Source organism: Corvus cornix, chromosome 7, assembly GCF_000738735.6.
Source record: "Corvus cornix cornix isolate S_Up_H32 chromosome 7, ASM73873v5, whole genome shotgun sequence".
NCBI lineage: Eukaryota > Metazoa > Chordata > Aves > Passeriformes > Corvidae > Corvus > Corvus cornix.
In genome coordinates this window covers 33,080,051-33,094,956 of record NC_046337.1, presented here as the reverse complement: position 1 = coordinate 33,094,956, position 14,906 = coordinate 33,080,051, and positions in this window count along the sequence as shown.

The window sequence follows — 14,906 nt, the reverse complement described above, 5'->3', positions numbered from 1 at the left end:
TTCCAGTGCACTCTTATCTCGATTTAATCCAGTGAAACCTGCAGGAAGAATTAGGAGATTCATTTAAATGAATATATTTGGACTACTGTGAATACAAAGAAAGTGAAGCCCAGCTCAGGTCCAAATTTTTTCTTGCAATGTGACTCAGATTTAACAGCCTACGTAATTTGACCCCCAACCTTCTTGCATGTCACAGACTCTTCTATAAATGGCTTTTATGTCACTGGAGTGCTGGCAAGAATGACAGTGAAATCCAATCTCTCCTCTTGTGTCAATAATGCCTGCTGAAGCCATCACTGTAGGAGATGCTGAAAGGAGGAAAACTGAATTGGACAGTGCCTAAATCATGCTTTTTACTTGTGGAATTGTAAGTGGAAATGGGAGCTTACTTGCATTTTACTGTTTCTACATCTCCAGCTGTGCATGTGTGTGTGTACACATGTACCAGGTTACTGGTTTAGGATTATTTTTTTCTAGGTGTAGTTAAGTAGTGGTAAGAATATCTTGTTTGAAATGTACATAGCAGAAGGGAAGAAACTGTTGAAAGGAGGAATAATGACACAGAATAATAAGGAGAAAAAGTGGTTGTAATATAATGAGCCCATCTTTTCCTCTCGAGGGTGGAGGGAAGTTGCATGAAGTTATTTTACCTGCTTTTTATTTGGTGGCTCTGTTTTGTATCTTTTTACCACCGAAATTAACAGCTCTGTTTGCCTCAGCTGGTCTGTCAATCCATCAGTGTCAAAGAAAAAAAGTCAGGTTTGCAGGAGAAAATCTGCATACAATTTGCTCTTAATACAGTCCCTTTTCTCCCTGGAGAAATTATTCATAGAATGAACCTTCAGTGTGCAAAATAAGCCCGTTGCTCTCCCTGCCACTGCCTACAGCTGCATGTTTGCTCACCTTTTGTTAACTTGTCATTCTCCAGGAGCAGAAGAAATTAGAAGGAAGCTGCTTTTTTCCACTTCCACCAGCTGAAGAAGACTCAGGTCTCCAACTGGGTTTCCTCAGCTCTGTTGGATGTTGGTGCAGTTGCCTGCCCATGACAGAGGTCAGTCAGGCCTCTGTTCTTGAAGCCATAAGAGGAAACACAGTCTGGGATGTGAGGTATTTTGTGGCTTATTTTCCACAAAGTGATGTGGGCCATTGAATATGTTATTGGTTAATAAAAAAAGGCGGAACGCTATTAAGGTTGTAAAAAGCAGATTAAATAGAAGCTAAGTGTTGGGGTGAGAATACCGAATGTCGATCGCAAAAGGTTTCAGGAGGGAATTGTAAAAGGTAAGAAATTGATAATTAAGAAAAAGAACAGTAGTAATAATATTTTACATATGATGTAAAATACCTTACATAGGCAACATCTGTGCAAAAAAAAGCAGTCTTGAGTCACCAGTCAAGTACTGGGAGCTGAATTTTGGGCAGCAGGTTGTTGAGGGAAGCAGAGTTGTATGGAATGTAGAACAGTATGCACAAGGGGAGAAGGAATTGCTACTCTGAAGAATGTCTTGAAGGACAATAGAAAGTGGTTTTAGGGGAAAGCATACAGATACTTTTGGAGGGAAAAGGAAGGTAGGGGTGAGGGGGATTGGACCTGCCAATGTTCATTGAGCTGGATGGTGACACAAAGAGGTACAAATGAGGCAGGGTGGCAGGGGAGGCACTGCTGCAAGAATTTTTAAAGACAGTTTTCATAAACTCTACTCAAGCCTGCAGAAATTAGTGCTAATTAATCTCTAGAACCCCCCGCCTCCTTTTATTCAATTATCCTTGGGGGGTACTTCTACATTTAACCCCAGGACGGCAAGTGCTGGGGTTTCCTGACGCAGCATTGTGCAGCATTAGTATGCGCCGTGGGATGTACGAGTCCTGCAGTAGCTCAGGGACTAATTACCTGGAAAGGTTGAAGGCGCAAACACCTATTAAGAGTATTTTTTACAGAGAGCAAAGTTGCAGGGAAACATGAATAGAGGCCAGTGCAGCTGCATGTGTGAGAGGTTTTGCTTGAGGTTTAAGTGTTTCAGGCTCTGTGTGCTGCTGTGTCACAGTGTGATATGAGGTATCAAAGCCACTTCTCCCCATCATTTTTCATTATCATGCAGGGTTATGAGACTTAGCGGGGCTGAGAGATGCGATTCGACACATCATGAGCAGATGCGTCAGCAGAAGCAGCTAAATGTGACACAATTTTCCTCAAATGCTGCAGTTACCAAAATATCCCTCTTTGTAAGATGTTTTTAAATAAAACTACACGCCTTTTGATGGCAGCAGTGCTGAGACCCCTTTCCAGGGAGCGTGGATGTTTGAGGAGCTGTCAGCTGGTATACAACCTCACCTTGCAATGGGGAGGAACAGTGCAGGGCTAAGCAGATATTGCCAGCTGGAGAATTTTGTTCTGAAGCACTTTTATAATTCTAGAAACAAGAAAGCAAAACCCTAGTGGTCATCAGGGATTCCCTGTCTGTGACCATTCAGCAAAGAGTTGTCTGAAATTCAGTGGCCTTGTAGGGGGAGAAAACTCCATAGAATAACTGGCAAGCTTTTTTTTCAGCTTTTAAATCCATAATGCATGTATGTACATGTTGTTAATAATTCATAATAATGGAGAGCTCTTGCCCAAGAGCACATTCCCCTATCACAGAAAATAAATTGTTTAATGATGTCTAGGATAGAAATCAGAGGCTGGCTCTAAATCCAGCTATTACAGAACAGTACTAGACATGCAGTGCACACTTCCATAAACAAATAAATTCATTGCAGTTTAATAACAGTGGAAACAAAAAATGTAAGGTAATTTAAATAATGTGCAAAATAGAGCCGTATTTTATCATAAAGCCATAATGCCAAGTACTCACATTCTCAGGAATTCTTGATAGCCTTCAGGGCTGGCCTTAGTGCAGGTAAGCAGTAAGGTGGAATTTTAATGTTATCATCATGGCCTAAATTTATAGGGAGGCAAAATGCAGTTTTGTGGTGGTAGTTGTCCAAGCCTGGGTATTAGATGGAAAAGAGTCTGGGAATGCTCAGTTTGGTGCTGGGATACTCAGTAGGTTTAGGTGGTGTGATGCAGAGTAATGGCTTCTGGGATTTGAGAGCAGAGGACAGGATCTGCAGAGCCTCGCTGCCATTAAGGAAAAGCAGGATTTGGAGATGCCAGTGGTGCATTGCAGGGGTGTGAAGAAAAGTGAGGCGGGGAAACGAGACCTTACAGGCTCAAACTTCAGTAGTCTTGCAGAGAAATTTTACAAATTGTCTGCACCCTTTGATTGTTGGCTAATTTAAGCACCTTATTTTCATGTGTGTTAAAATAAAATAAAAGATGGAATTTATTTCTTGCTTAGAAATGTGTAATAACAGAAGACTCAGTAGTGACTGACTTTGTTTTTCTAATTTCAGCAATTGAAATATTCCTTATGATGGTGAGAGCTCACTCTGCTGGGTAGTGCCCTGTCCTGCTGGGGTTCTCCCTGGGAATGCTCCTCTGGAGTGAATTGCTCCTGGCCATCAGAAACAAACATACCAGGTGACCCAAAATGCTCATGTTTTATGTGTGTTCCATTTTCCCTGCAGTTTCATGGATCTACAATGCATGAAGACCGTTTCAGTTAGGTGTTGTGTCACACTGGGTATTTGTCATGGTGATTCTGTTATAAATATTTGTGTTCACTCTGTGATAGTTCAGCTTCAAATAATTTTTTGCTTGTCCTATTAAATGGTTGCTCTGTTTCACAGAAGTGTCACATGCATCTTACCCTGGAGCTGAATTAAATGTTCCCCTAGGTGATGTGTAACTCTCTTATGCTCTGATAACAACAACATCATCCTGAGTGAGGGGCCCTTTCCTGATCAATGTTCTAGTAAAATAGTAATAAGTTGGTACTGGTTTAACTTGAATTCTGCATATCCTCAACTGCAACATCTGTATCTGGTTGAGCTGCTCTGAACATGTATTTGTAGCCAGAACTCGTCTCTCTCAGTAAGTTTTTGATTTTATGAAGGTTTAGCTCAGAAATCTCAAGCCAAAGTCTGGATTTTGAGTTCAGGATATTCAACTAGGCTTAGATTTGACAGGTTTTTGGGGTCTGATTGGAACTTCTGGAGCATTTAAGTGGTTCTGGATGCTCTTTCTGAGACTGCTAAGAACAATTAGGAATGTTCTCTTTCCACAAACCTACACTGATCATCAGCCTCACAGACTCATCCACTTCCTTGGAGGTTTAATCTCCCAAGCATACCATATCTGTGTACTAGTAACCGTAAATGGGATTTCATCCAATTATTTTCTTAGAAGATCTCACCATACCTAATGAGTGTACTCACCATACCACCCTGGAGTAACTGAATTTGGTAATTTTAAAAATGTAAGCTGTATTATTTTTCTTTTAAAGGCTGTGCAATAATTTCCACATTCATTCTCCTTTCACAAGCAGAAGAGAATTTGAGAACTGGCTTTTTCTTTATGTTTGTCAAAGGGAACTAATTTTATATTCAATGATACATTTTTTTCTTTCAAGCCATCCAGAAATTTTAATATACTTGCTCTGTCATACAATAAGAAAATGACTATTTATCCCAGTGGATATTTTTTCAGGAAAAAAAAACCAACCCCTTTGCTTCTTTGAGGGTTTAGACATGAATTCTAGTTTCCTCTCAACTCTGCATCTTGTGATGCTCCTTGTCAGATTAATGTGTTTTAAAGGTGTCAGTTGGTACCTGAGCTGTCAAAAAGGAAGATTAAAACCACACCTTTCTTCTGGGGGATTTGTTTTGCATTGCAAAATGCAGAGGAAGAGAAAGAAAACCTTTCCTGCTTACTGCTGGTGTACATCTGAGGCTTGCTGTGTGTGCCATGTTTTGGGGTTAGGAAGGAATTTTTGTTACTGTCAGCCCTGGATATTCACGCTAGAACAGATTCAAGATCCTGAAATGGTTATTATTTTGTGAGGAGCAGAATGTACACAAATGAAGGGTCTTGGGTTTGATTTTTATCTCAGGCCCAAACAGGGCATGTGATTCAGGACAGAAATAATTTCTCTCTGCTTCCTTCAGGAGACTGGAACAGTTGCATTTACCTTCTAATGTAGTAGACACACTTATTTTCTTATACAGTCAATCAGTAGATGAAATATGTTTTATTAAGTTTCATGAAGTTTTAAGCTAGGAAAAGAGAAAGATACAATGTTTTTAATACTAGCAAAGTCACTCTGCATTTATCGTTTCAGAAAAAATTACTGTGCAAATCCACAATGTATTTTTTACACAAATTGAAATGATTTCTGAAAGAAATACTGTTACAGTGCAGATACTGTAACACGATGTATCAAACAAGGAGGCCCATGGAAAAGAAATACATATGGACCGATTCTTGATAGATGTTTCAGAGATGTTTATTTCTCCAGCCGCATGGCCGGAGCTCTGCTGAGGAACTGCTCAATCACGGGACCCGAGGGTCCTTGCCCGCGCAGGGGAACACAAACCAACCAATGGGGAACGAGGCTGAGCAGGGGCAGGGAAACCCCGTGTCTCCCCACTAGGGCCCCTCTCCCAGGGCTACATGGCAGGGGGGAAGGGACCCTGACATTTCACCCATTCATTTTTAACAAAAAGAGATTTAAAACTTAACATTGAAAACAACTGGATAAACGTAACAAGAACAGTTTCAAAACAGAACAAGCCACACTCCTGAGTTTTTAAATGTCCAAACAGATTCTCTGGAACATCTTAAGGCTGACAGAAGGGAGACAGGACTCTCCGGGCACGCTTTGTGGGGAAACTGAGGCAGGAGAGGGTTTAATTTCTTCCCTCCCCGTTTTCATCCCCCCCTCGGCATCGGAGAGGAGTTGTAGGGAAAGGGAATTGTATAGGGAAGCCATGGGGTGGAAAACAGATTAGGAATAAACTGGGGATGGGGTAAACTTAGGAAAGGGCTCATATTGGTTATCGGGTAAAAGGGGAAAGTAGGTTGTGGGTAGGGAAGCTGCTGGGATGGATATTGTTTATAATTTTGTGCATAACGGCTGCCTTTGACTGGAATACCTCCAGGCCCAGTAACATTTGCTGCTTATAAACCCTTCTTTCCTTGTACTGTATCAAATTGTACAACTTCCCCATCTCCTACACTTTGCAGGTAATTTTTGGGTTATTACTTTTAATGGCAGTTCTATGGATGAATAGATCTTCCCCTGTATCATCTCGTGTTATAAATCCATAGTTGTTTTTTACATTGTACCATTTCACAGGTCCTGTGACTTTCGTGGCTACAACTCCTCCTATCACATGCTTGCGTGTTTGTCGTGGCTGCTGGTCCCATGTGGCTGCTGCCTCACCGACTCCAATGTCTCGTCTGGGCCCCCGCGTCGCAGCTGCTCTGCGCCCTCCGAGCGGCGCTGCTCCGGTGCGTGTCTGGGCTCTGCATGGCCCCGCATTGCCATCACCACCAGCCCCGCGCCCTGCAAGCGGTTCTGCTCCGCCAACTCCACGCTGCTTTGAGAGTGGTCTCGTTTCGACTCGGCGCTGCGCGGCTTCTCATGTCGCTATGGAAACCGCCGCTTCTCGCTCTACGGGGCTCTCCAAACCGTGTGCTCAGAGCGGGCTTCCATGCCGACCCCGAGACAGGGATGGGGTCTGTGATAAGGCGCGCACTCCCAAGGGGGCCGGTCGCATCCAGCGCAGGCACCTCCACCTGCATGGCTGCAGTCACATGCTCCTGGGATGGCCTCTGTGCAGTCTCGGCCACAGGATTACAGTCATCCTCTGCTTTAGGGGTAATGGGACCATACATTTAAGCTCCTGAAGAGCTTCACTGATTACAGTGGATCCACGGAGAGGTTCTATCACTAATGCATGTTTTGTTTGATCCCTTATCTCATCCCAGATCTCATGCCAAAACCACCTGTGAATAATTCCAGTAATTCCAGGAGGATTAATATCAAAAAGTAAGTCTCAAGAAATATAAAAGAAATTTTTGAAAAGCCAGTTAAAAAAATGTTCTAGATCTCCCGGAACAAATACTTTCTTGTTTTGTTGTTCAAGGATTCCTTTAACTTCTAGATACATTTCTTTCTGTGGTTCAGAGAGCCACATTTTCCATGATTCTTCCATAGTCCAGAGAGAATATCCAAACCAAGGTGAGAAGAGAGAGATCTGGAGTGGTTTTTAAGTCATGAATTTTCTGTCCTTAGGGATTGGTGTCTTGCCAGCGATTCACCACCATTTGTTACAGTGCAGATACTGTAACACGCATATCAAACAAGGAGGCCTGTGGAAAAGAAATATATATGAACCGATTCTTGATAGATGTTTCAGAGATGTTTATTTCTCCAGCCTCACGGCCAGAGCTCTGCTGAGGAACTGCTCAATCACGGGACCCGAGGGTCCTTGCCCGCGCAGGGAACACAAACCAACCAATGGGAACGAGGCTGAGCAGGGGCAGGGAAACCCCGTGTCTGTGCCCTCAGGGCCCCTCTCCCAGGGCTACATGGCAGGGGGGAAGGGACCCCGACAAAATACAGAGAATAACCCTTGAGTTCAAGCAACAGGGAGGCGTTCTGCAGCAGCTCCCTTTGGTCCCAGGTTCTAATGAGACCATAAACACTGACCAAGGCCCATTAACACCACAGAGGTTTGGAGTAATGGTGTTCACCAGTGCCACTAATCCAGCTTTAAATCAATTTTTCAGAACCTGGGTCCTATTCTCCTCTCAGTCTGAGTAATAAAGTGAATTCAAGGAAGATGATGCACATGAGAAAGTGCTCCTCATTTCACAGGACTTGAGGGATAATCCAGGACTATATATTTCTCTAGTGTTTCAGTTAGTGTTTAAATGATTCAGCCGTCATTTTGGCTACGCACTTATTATAGACAGTGCTGTGTTCTGAAGACTTTTAAGACCATTTTTTACAGTTTCTTAAAGTAAGAGCCTGTTCCACTCTCAGTAACCATAAATAACTCTCTTTTCTGAATATGGATATATCACCATATCTTGCAGACAGGTCAGTTTTTTCTACATGGAGCAAAAAAACCTGATGTGGGAAAACAACCTGGAAAAAACAGTGAAATCAAACAACAGCAGATCCCCATGCACATATGATAGGTACGTATATTTTAATGAAAAATCAAACGTAAAATCCAGGTCTTAATTTGCCTCTGTGCTTGTTTTGTTGAAATTACAAAATATGGCAGATTTCCCATTTACACCAAATACTAATTAGCAAGACAATTTAAAAAAAAAAAACAAAACAAGAGAAACCCTTAAAGTTACTGGCGGAATTCATAAGCAGAGTGGTTTCTTTCATTGGGATTGTCTTGGGGTGACCTTATGATGTGTATCCCATATCACTGCCTATGCCCAGAAATTAATTTTTGTCCCTTTCTATGCCTCTAAACTGAGCCTGAGAGGGGGAAGGAAAAAAAAACTGAGCAAAACTTTCTCAAAGCAGTTTGCAGCTTGTTCAAGGTTAAAAAAGATAGCAGGTTTTTTTTCCCCCAGCTGGGGCAGGGGAGCGAGGAAGCATCGGGCTTGCTGCTTTCCAGTCAGCTTTTGGCCAGTTGTTTTCAGTTTCTTGTTCTCCGGAGAGAGACTGAGAGTTGGACTTTGCATTTCCTTCTCTGGAATTCCGGATTCTCTCCCTTTTCTACTGGACTGCTTGATTGCTGTAACATCAGAGCACATCGGGAGGACTTTCCACTGGGCACAGAGGGCCTGGCCATGGGCCAAGCCCCAGCTCCGAGGAGACCAAAGGGAGGACTCGAACACTTTCCCAGGTTTTTTCCTCTACAGCGAAAGATTTTACCATCTAACATTATTTTTCTTCCCATGTGTTTGTTAAATAAATAGTTTTATCTTCTTCACTTTCCTTCGAGGAAAATTTATTTTTTCCCGAACCTGGTGGGGGAGGGGTGGTTGTGCCTTCTCTCAGAGGATATATTTCTAAATTTGGCCGAACAGGGATATAATGAAAAACGCTGCCTTTTTGTATAAAGTTTTGGCTGATTGAAGTCAGTAACCCACAGCTCATTTTCACTGTGTGCTTTTGTAGGTGCTGTGTTGGAAAGGACAGGCTGACAACAGATTTTCAGAGGTACTGTGTTGGATTTTGCTACTAAACAGGCAATATTTTGGATCTTATGAACATTTGGATCTTATAAAGAATCATTTTCTCAATTTTGGTATGTCACACAACTTTTTCAAGTTGTTGTTTCATCTAGTGCAGAATAAGATAGTAATTGACTTAATTGCAGACTTTTGAAGAAATATTTCTTGTTACAGTGAGCATGATGACCAGTGTGTGTACAGTAGGTCATTTCTGTGTACAGATTTCTTCCAGACTGAAAAATGACAACCAAAAGTGTAAATGCATTTGTAGCAGGTCACATTGAAAAAATGTGAAAGTATGTTCAATTATGCAATATATGATTTCCCTTTATCCTTCTGTCCCAGCTGGGTGTTGTGTGACGGGATGGAGTATGCCTGGTCACCATAGGAATGCAACGTGCAAGGAAGCTTCTAAATAGAAAGCAGTTAATTTAACTAAACATCTTTTGATGTCACAGCCTAATTACTTTCATGTACAACATTTAAAAGGCAGATATTTGAAAATAAGCTTTACCCAGAAAAGATACAAAACCCTGAGAAAACACCTGGAGGAAAGGCTGTGTATTTCCAGCCGTGTGTAAATGTGCAGCTCAGAGGGGATAAGTGTTTTTATCTCTTTGCTACAACCTGCTCTTACAAGATAGATACAACTTTTTGTCAGCGTGTGCATGCTACATCAGATGAGATCTGAACACGCTTTTCATGCCCATTGCCTTCTACTCTTCATCAGTTCTGCTCTGTCGTGATGAATGTGTTCCCTTGCAGCAACCTTAATTGTTTTTTGAGGGTTAGAAGAGTGATCGTAATCGCAGCTGTTGTGAACTTCATTCTGATCTGCAAAGAGGCTGTGCTATATGCAAACATTTTCATTTTGAACGCTTAAATCAGTGGTTTTCAATTACAAATAGAGAACCCAGTAGCTGGAAATGTTCCTCACGGAGGGAAGATCCTACCCCTATTAGTCACTCACACTGCCTATTTTTCAGACATTCACAGTTGAAATTTTGAGCTCTGGAAATAAAGGATGTGGTATCTACAAAAAAAACCCATTCCAAGTGTGGATGATCTCCAACTAATCAATGAGTACTGATAAAAAAAAGCAGGTTAGGTGGCCACTTTCTCTTGAGTGCCTTGCCATAAAATAGCATTAGGTCTATGGATGGGAGTGGATAGTCTCATTTCTGTCCTCCTTTCTTCTTCCCCTCTGTTCAAGATTTTTGTACTAAGGGGTTTATTTCTACAGTAATGTGCTGCTAAAGCCTTTGTCATTTGAACTGTTGAGGTTTATTTCTGTTCTTTCACCCTCAACTTACAACAGTGTGCAATTCTTTTGTGCCTACATCCTGGCAATGCCATGAGGGAGCCTCCAGGGAAGCAGCTCCTGATCATGCCAGTGTATGAGGAGAAATCCCATCCCTTTAAAGAACACATAGCCAGGAGCATAACTTCGTTTAAACAACTTCACTTAAGTTCAGCTTCTCATTGTGAAATTCAGAGTACAGAGACAATACCAGCAGTAGAATAAAGGTGAAAAATCCCAGCTGAAATAATGCCCAGAAATTGCATTCACTCAGTGCCAAAGACCTGTGCATGGCTGAAGTCTAACAAAGCTCTTCACTGAGCCAGTTTAGGTAAGTACATTTTACCTATGAGTAAAGAATGTTTCGTGTAATTTTTCTTATGTTTCCTCCTAGATATTTGGAGTTACAGTGTAAATATTCTGTCTTGTCTAAGTAGCTGTTTACTTTAAATTGTCTCATGAATTTAATGAAGCTGGTTTTGAATTTTGGTGCTGTACACTGTCAATACAGCCCGGGATGGGTGTCTGTAGTAAATGCCTTATAGTCTGTATGTCAAATTACTGATACTTCCATCTAGATATCTGGTCACCTATATGACAGGGCTTTATCTACTCTTTGAATTTTTTGGTGATAATGGAATGTTAAAGAAGATAAAATATGTGTGTGGGTTTGTATTTAGATACACATTTTCACATCATTTTCAGTCAGTGAATCGCCATTTAAAAAAACCCCACAAATTACAAAAACTTACAGCTAAAATCAGCACAACAGCCTCAAAAAAAAAAAAAATTAAATACTATAAAGCAAATTGCACACCCATGCCTGACTTGTTTCCTAATGCAACAGAGTAGTATAATGTTGCATTTCCAGTTATGAAGAATAACAGAACTAACCAGGATGACTGATATCAGGCACTTATGCTTATGTCCCACCTTATTCTACATTATTTGACTGGAGAGTATTGCCATTAACTTTTTACAGAAAACCCTTTTGTTGGTTGAAAAGACAGACCATAAAATATGTGGTGATGTGAATTGTAATGCACTGTAGCTAATACTGGTTCAGTATAAACTGTTTAAGTTTGTCATTGATAAAATAGTTCTGGTGGATTTGGGAATGTCTTAGAAACAGTGGTAAATATTTCACACATTATATATTTATATCTATATTTTTAATATATATACATAATACTTAAGAATAATATGGATATCAATTAATCAACTCAAACATTCCAAAACCTGTGAGAAAAGCCACACTGCCCTGATATTGCTTTTACCTTTGGTATGATGTGAAACCATTTCTCAATAACGTAAAGAAACATTGCTCAACAGTGCAGGGAGGTATAATTTAAAGCCTTAATTAAACATGCATGAGGGAAGATTAAATCCATTTTTGAAATGTTATGTCATTTTAAATATATATTTTATTTAGTACATTTGCTATTAATTTTAATCTTAGCGATAAAAATATATTGATAGAATTTAAATGAAAATTTCTGTTGAAGCTTAAAGCTCTATGTAGAAGTAAGAGGGTTTTTTTGGGGGTGTTTGGTTTTGGTTTGCCTTGGGGTTTTTTTGGTAAGGGGTGTGGGGGGTGTTTTTTTCATTCATGTGTTAAAAGAAAAGTTAGTCAGAGTGGTGGTAGAACATCCATCCTTAGAGGTTTTCAGGATTCAGGTGGACAGAGCCATGGCTGACCTGCCAGGTTGCATGGAAGACCATTAAATCCTGGTGATTTCATTAAAGGCACACGGCTAAAAATCAACCCAAACAGAAGTGGGATTACAAGGGACAGCTGAATCTCGTGTGTGGAGCAGGGATAAATCAGCATCTCCCTGCCACTGCCAACTCACAAAAAATGAAAAATTAAAATCCAGGTTTGATGAATGGCATTCAAATCTCAGATTGTTTTCTAAATTAAGAAAGGTTTTATCCAACTCTGTATTTTCCTTCACTTTTTATCGCTGGTACAAAAATAATTTGTGAAATTCTGAAGCAGGGGAATGACAGGTGGCTGTACCTAAAGACACATGACAAGGCTTAAAATGTGAGAATTTTCATTCTTTGTGTAGTTACCAGTAACTTAATCCTGTTTTCCCTGGGAGCATCCTTGGGGTAGACCTCATTTTTGTTTATGCTTTGCTTATAATAGTTTAAATTCATTTTTGACAAATGACATTTTCTAATCTCTCTGGATTTCATCAAGGGTTGATTTTTTAAAAAAACACCAGAATTATGCTATATATTTATTCACTACATCAAGTGAAACCTTTTCACTCGTAGATGCTTTGGGAATTATTAGTTTTATTGATTATTTTACAGTTAAATTGTATTCTATCAAATAGAATGGGTCAAAGGTTTTCAAAACTCTTTTGTTCATCCAAGTAATTTAAGATGCAGTTCAGTTACAGTGGCAGAACTGTTCTCACTTTGGTTCAACATCCCAAGTTTCAGGTTGTTCTCATGGTCCTGTTAGATCATCCTATTGATTTGCCAGGCATTGATTTACTGGCTGCTCTGCCATAAGAACACAGTTTGTTTGTAGACTTAAAATATACTCCAAAGTACTGCTCACAGATTAAATTTGAGGAGTAAGCTCCATGGCTTTCAGTCAGATTTCTCTTTAGAAATATTTCTATGTAGAAATAAAATAAAATGTATTTAATGTTAGTTGCATTTCACTGATGAACAGTTTAGGCAAAGAAATTGGAATTAACAGATTCGTCTTAGCCATCCTAGCCCAGTAATGAATTCTTCTTTTTTTTAAATTTTAGTTTGCACATGCATCAGTTTTCTAGAACAGGTAATTGTATTCAGGCTTTTCATTTTAGTGCAAAACTAACAGGCTTAGGCTTTTGCCTGAACTTGCAAATATTACTGTGCAGCACAAACGTCTAAGACAGGGATTGCTGAGCGGGCAGCTTGCAGTGGATTCTCTGCAGACCCCTGCAGCAATGGGCCCCACAGTTCTTTATCAGGGAAATGATACTGGAAAATCCATTAACTCTGTCTCCCCTCTGTTTCCTGGAGCCGTTTTCCCTTGGTTCTTCTCCTAGAAAAGTGACAGAATATCTGTGGACATGGGACAGCCTCTCCAGGCCTCCACTCTCCCCAGTGACCCTTCACTGGAAAGTGTCCAAAACCAGGGTGTGGATGTGGCGCTTGGGGACACAGTTTCATGGTGAGCATGGCAGTGCTGGAATGATGGTTGGACTTGATCATCCTAGAGGTCTTTTCCAGCCTCAGTGATTTTATGATTCAGGGAAAGGTATTAAAATAAGTATTTCCTCCTTGCATGTTGATCTGCCTTACAGAAAGAAACTTGGAAACCTTCAGCATGTTATTTTGATGTGTCCATTATGCACTAAATATATTCTCTCTGGCCATAGCAGTTTTAAGAAAAATTATCCAAGTTGAAGGAGATTGTGAGATGGACAGGTGAAGGGTTTGTGTTCAGCCACAGCCTGAAGCAAAATGGACGTTAGAGAGGCTACTGAGGCAGGGAAAGACGGAAAATATATCTGTCAGTTTTGATATAGAGAAGGTGGTGGATTTGGGGAACTCTTGTCTCACTTCCACATCTGACTGTTGGAGTAGAAAAATGAGGCTTGGTTGTGTTCACAGAGTATTGGCTTTTTTCTTTAACATCAAGAAAGGTATGACAAAGCACCCAGGAAGCTTAGGGAAAAGAAACCTCTCCTCTAAAGAAACACACTTCTCAGAGCTGCAAAGTGAGCCAATATTGAAAGTTCCCAATGGCTGAAATCAAGACAAGTGCCAAAAGTAAATGTAAGTACAGAAAGAGAGGGAAATATCAGAATCACTGAGCTCTCAAGACACAAGGCCAACACAGAAGGATAAAACCTTTCTACTGGTAATAGCCAGGATATAAACTATCAATTCCCTATATTAAGCATTTTGCTACTGCAATGCTGAGCCTTTTCTCACTTTTTCCAGAAGCACTGATTATCTGGCATGTAGAATACCATTATTCACCATACATGTTCTTGGGCTATCATGTCTTCCATGCTGTGTTTAGTGTACCAACCTTCCTGCTGTGTTATTGTCATATCAACTTTAATTACTCTGCTTTTAAATGCTTACTGCAGCAAAATGAATTTGCAGTGGATTAGTGTTTAGGAGTATCCACATTTGTAGTACATTCTCTGATTGGTGCATAACATGTCTTTGATTCAAAAATTTAAAATGTCAGATTTAGGGTATTTATGTCTAGAAATGAGTATTTTTATGATTTAATCACTAAAGACAGCTATGCTTTTATAAATAGAACTTTATATGTGGGAAGGCTCATATTAATGCAAAGACAACATTTTGTTCTTAATATCAACTGTTAAATTTCATAACAGTAAATTTATAAGCTTACTTAAAGGGACAATCCCTTATAATGAGTTTGGTGAAGAACCACATACCTGCCCCTACTGCAAGAGGGTGCACATGATAAGCCATGCTTTTACTTAAGGTGAGCCATAAATAAGAATAGCTCTGGATTGCTGC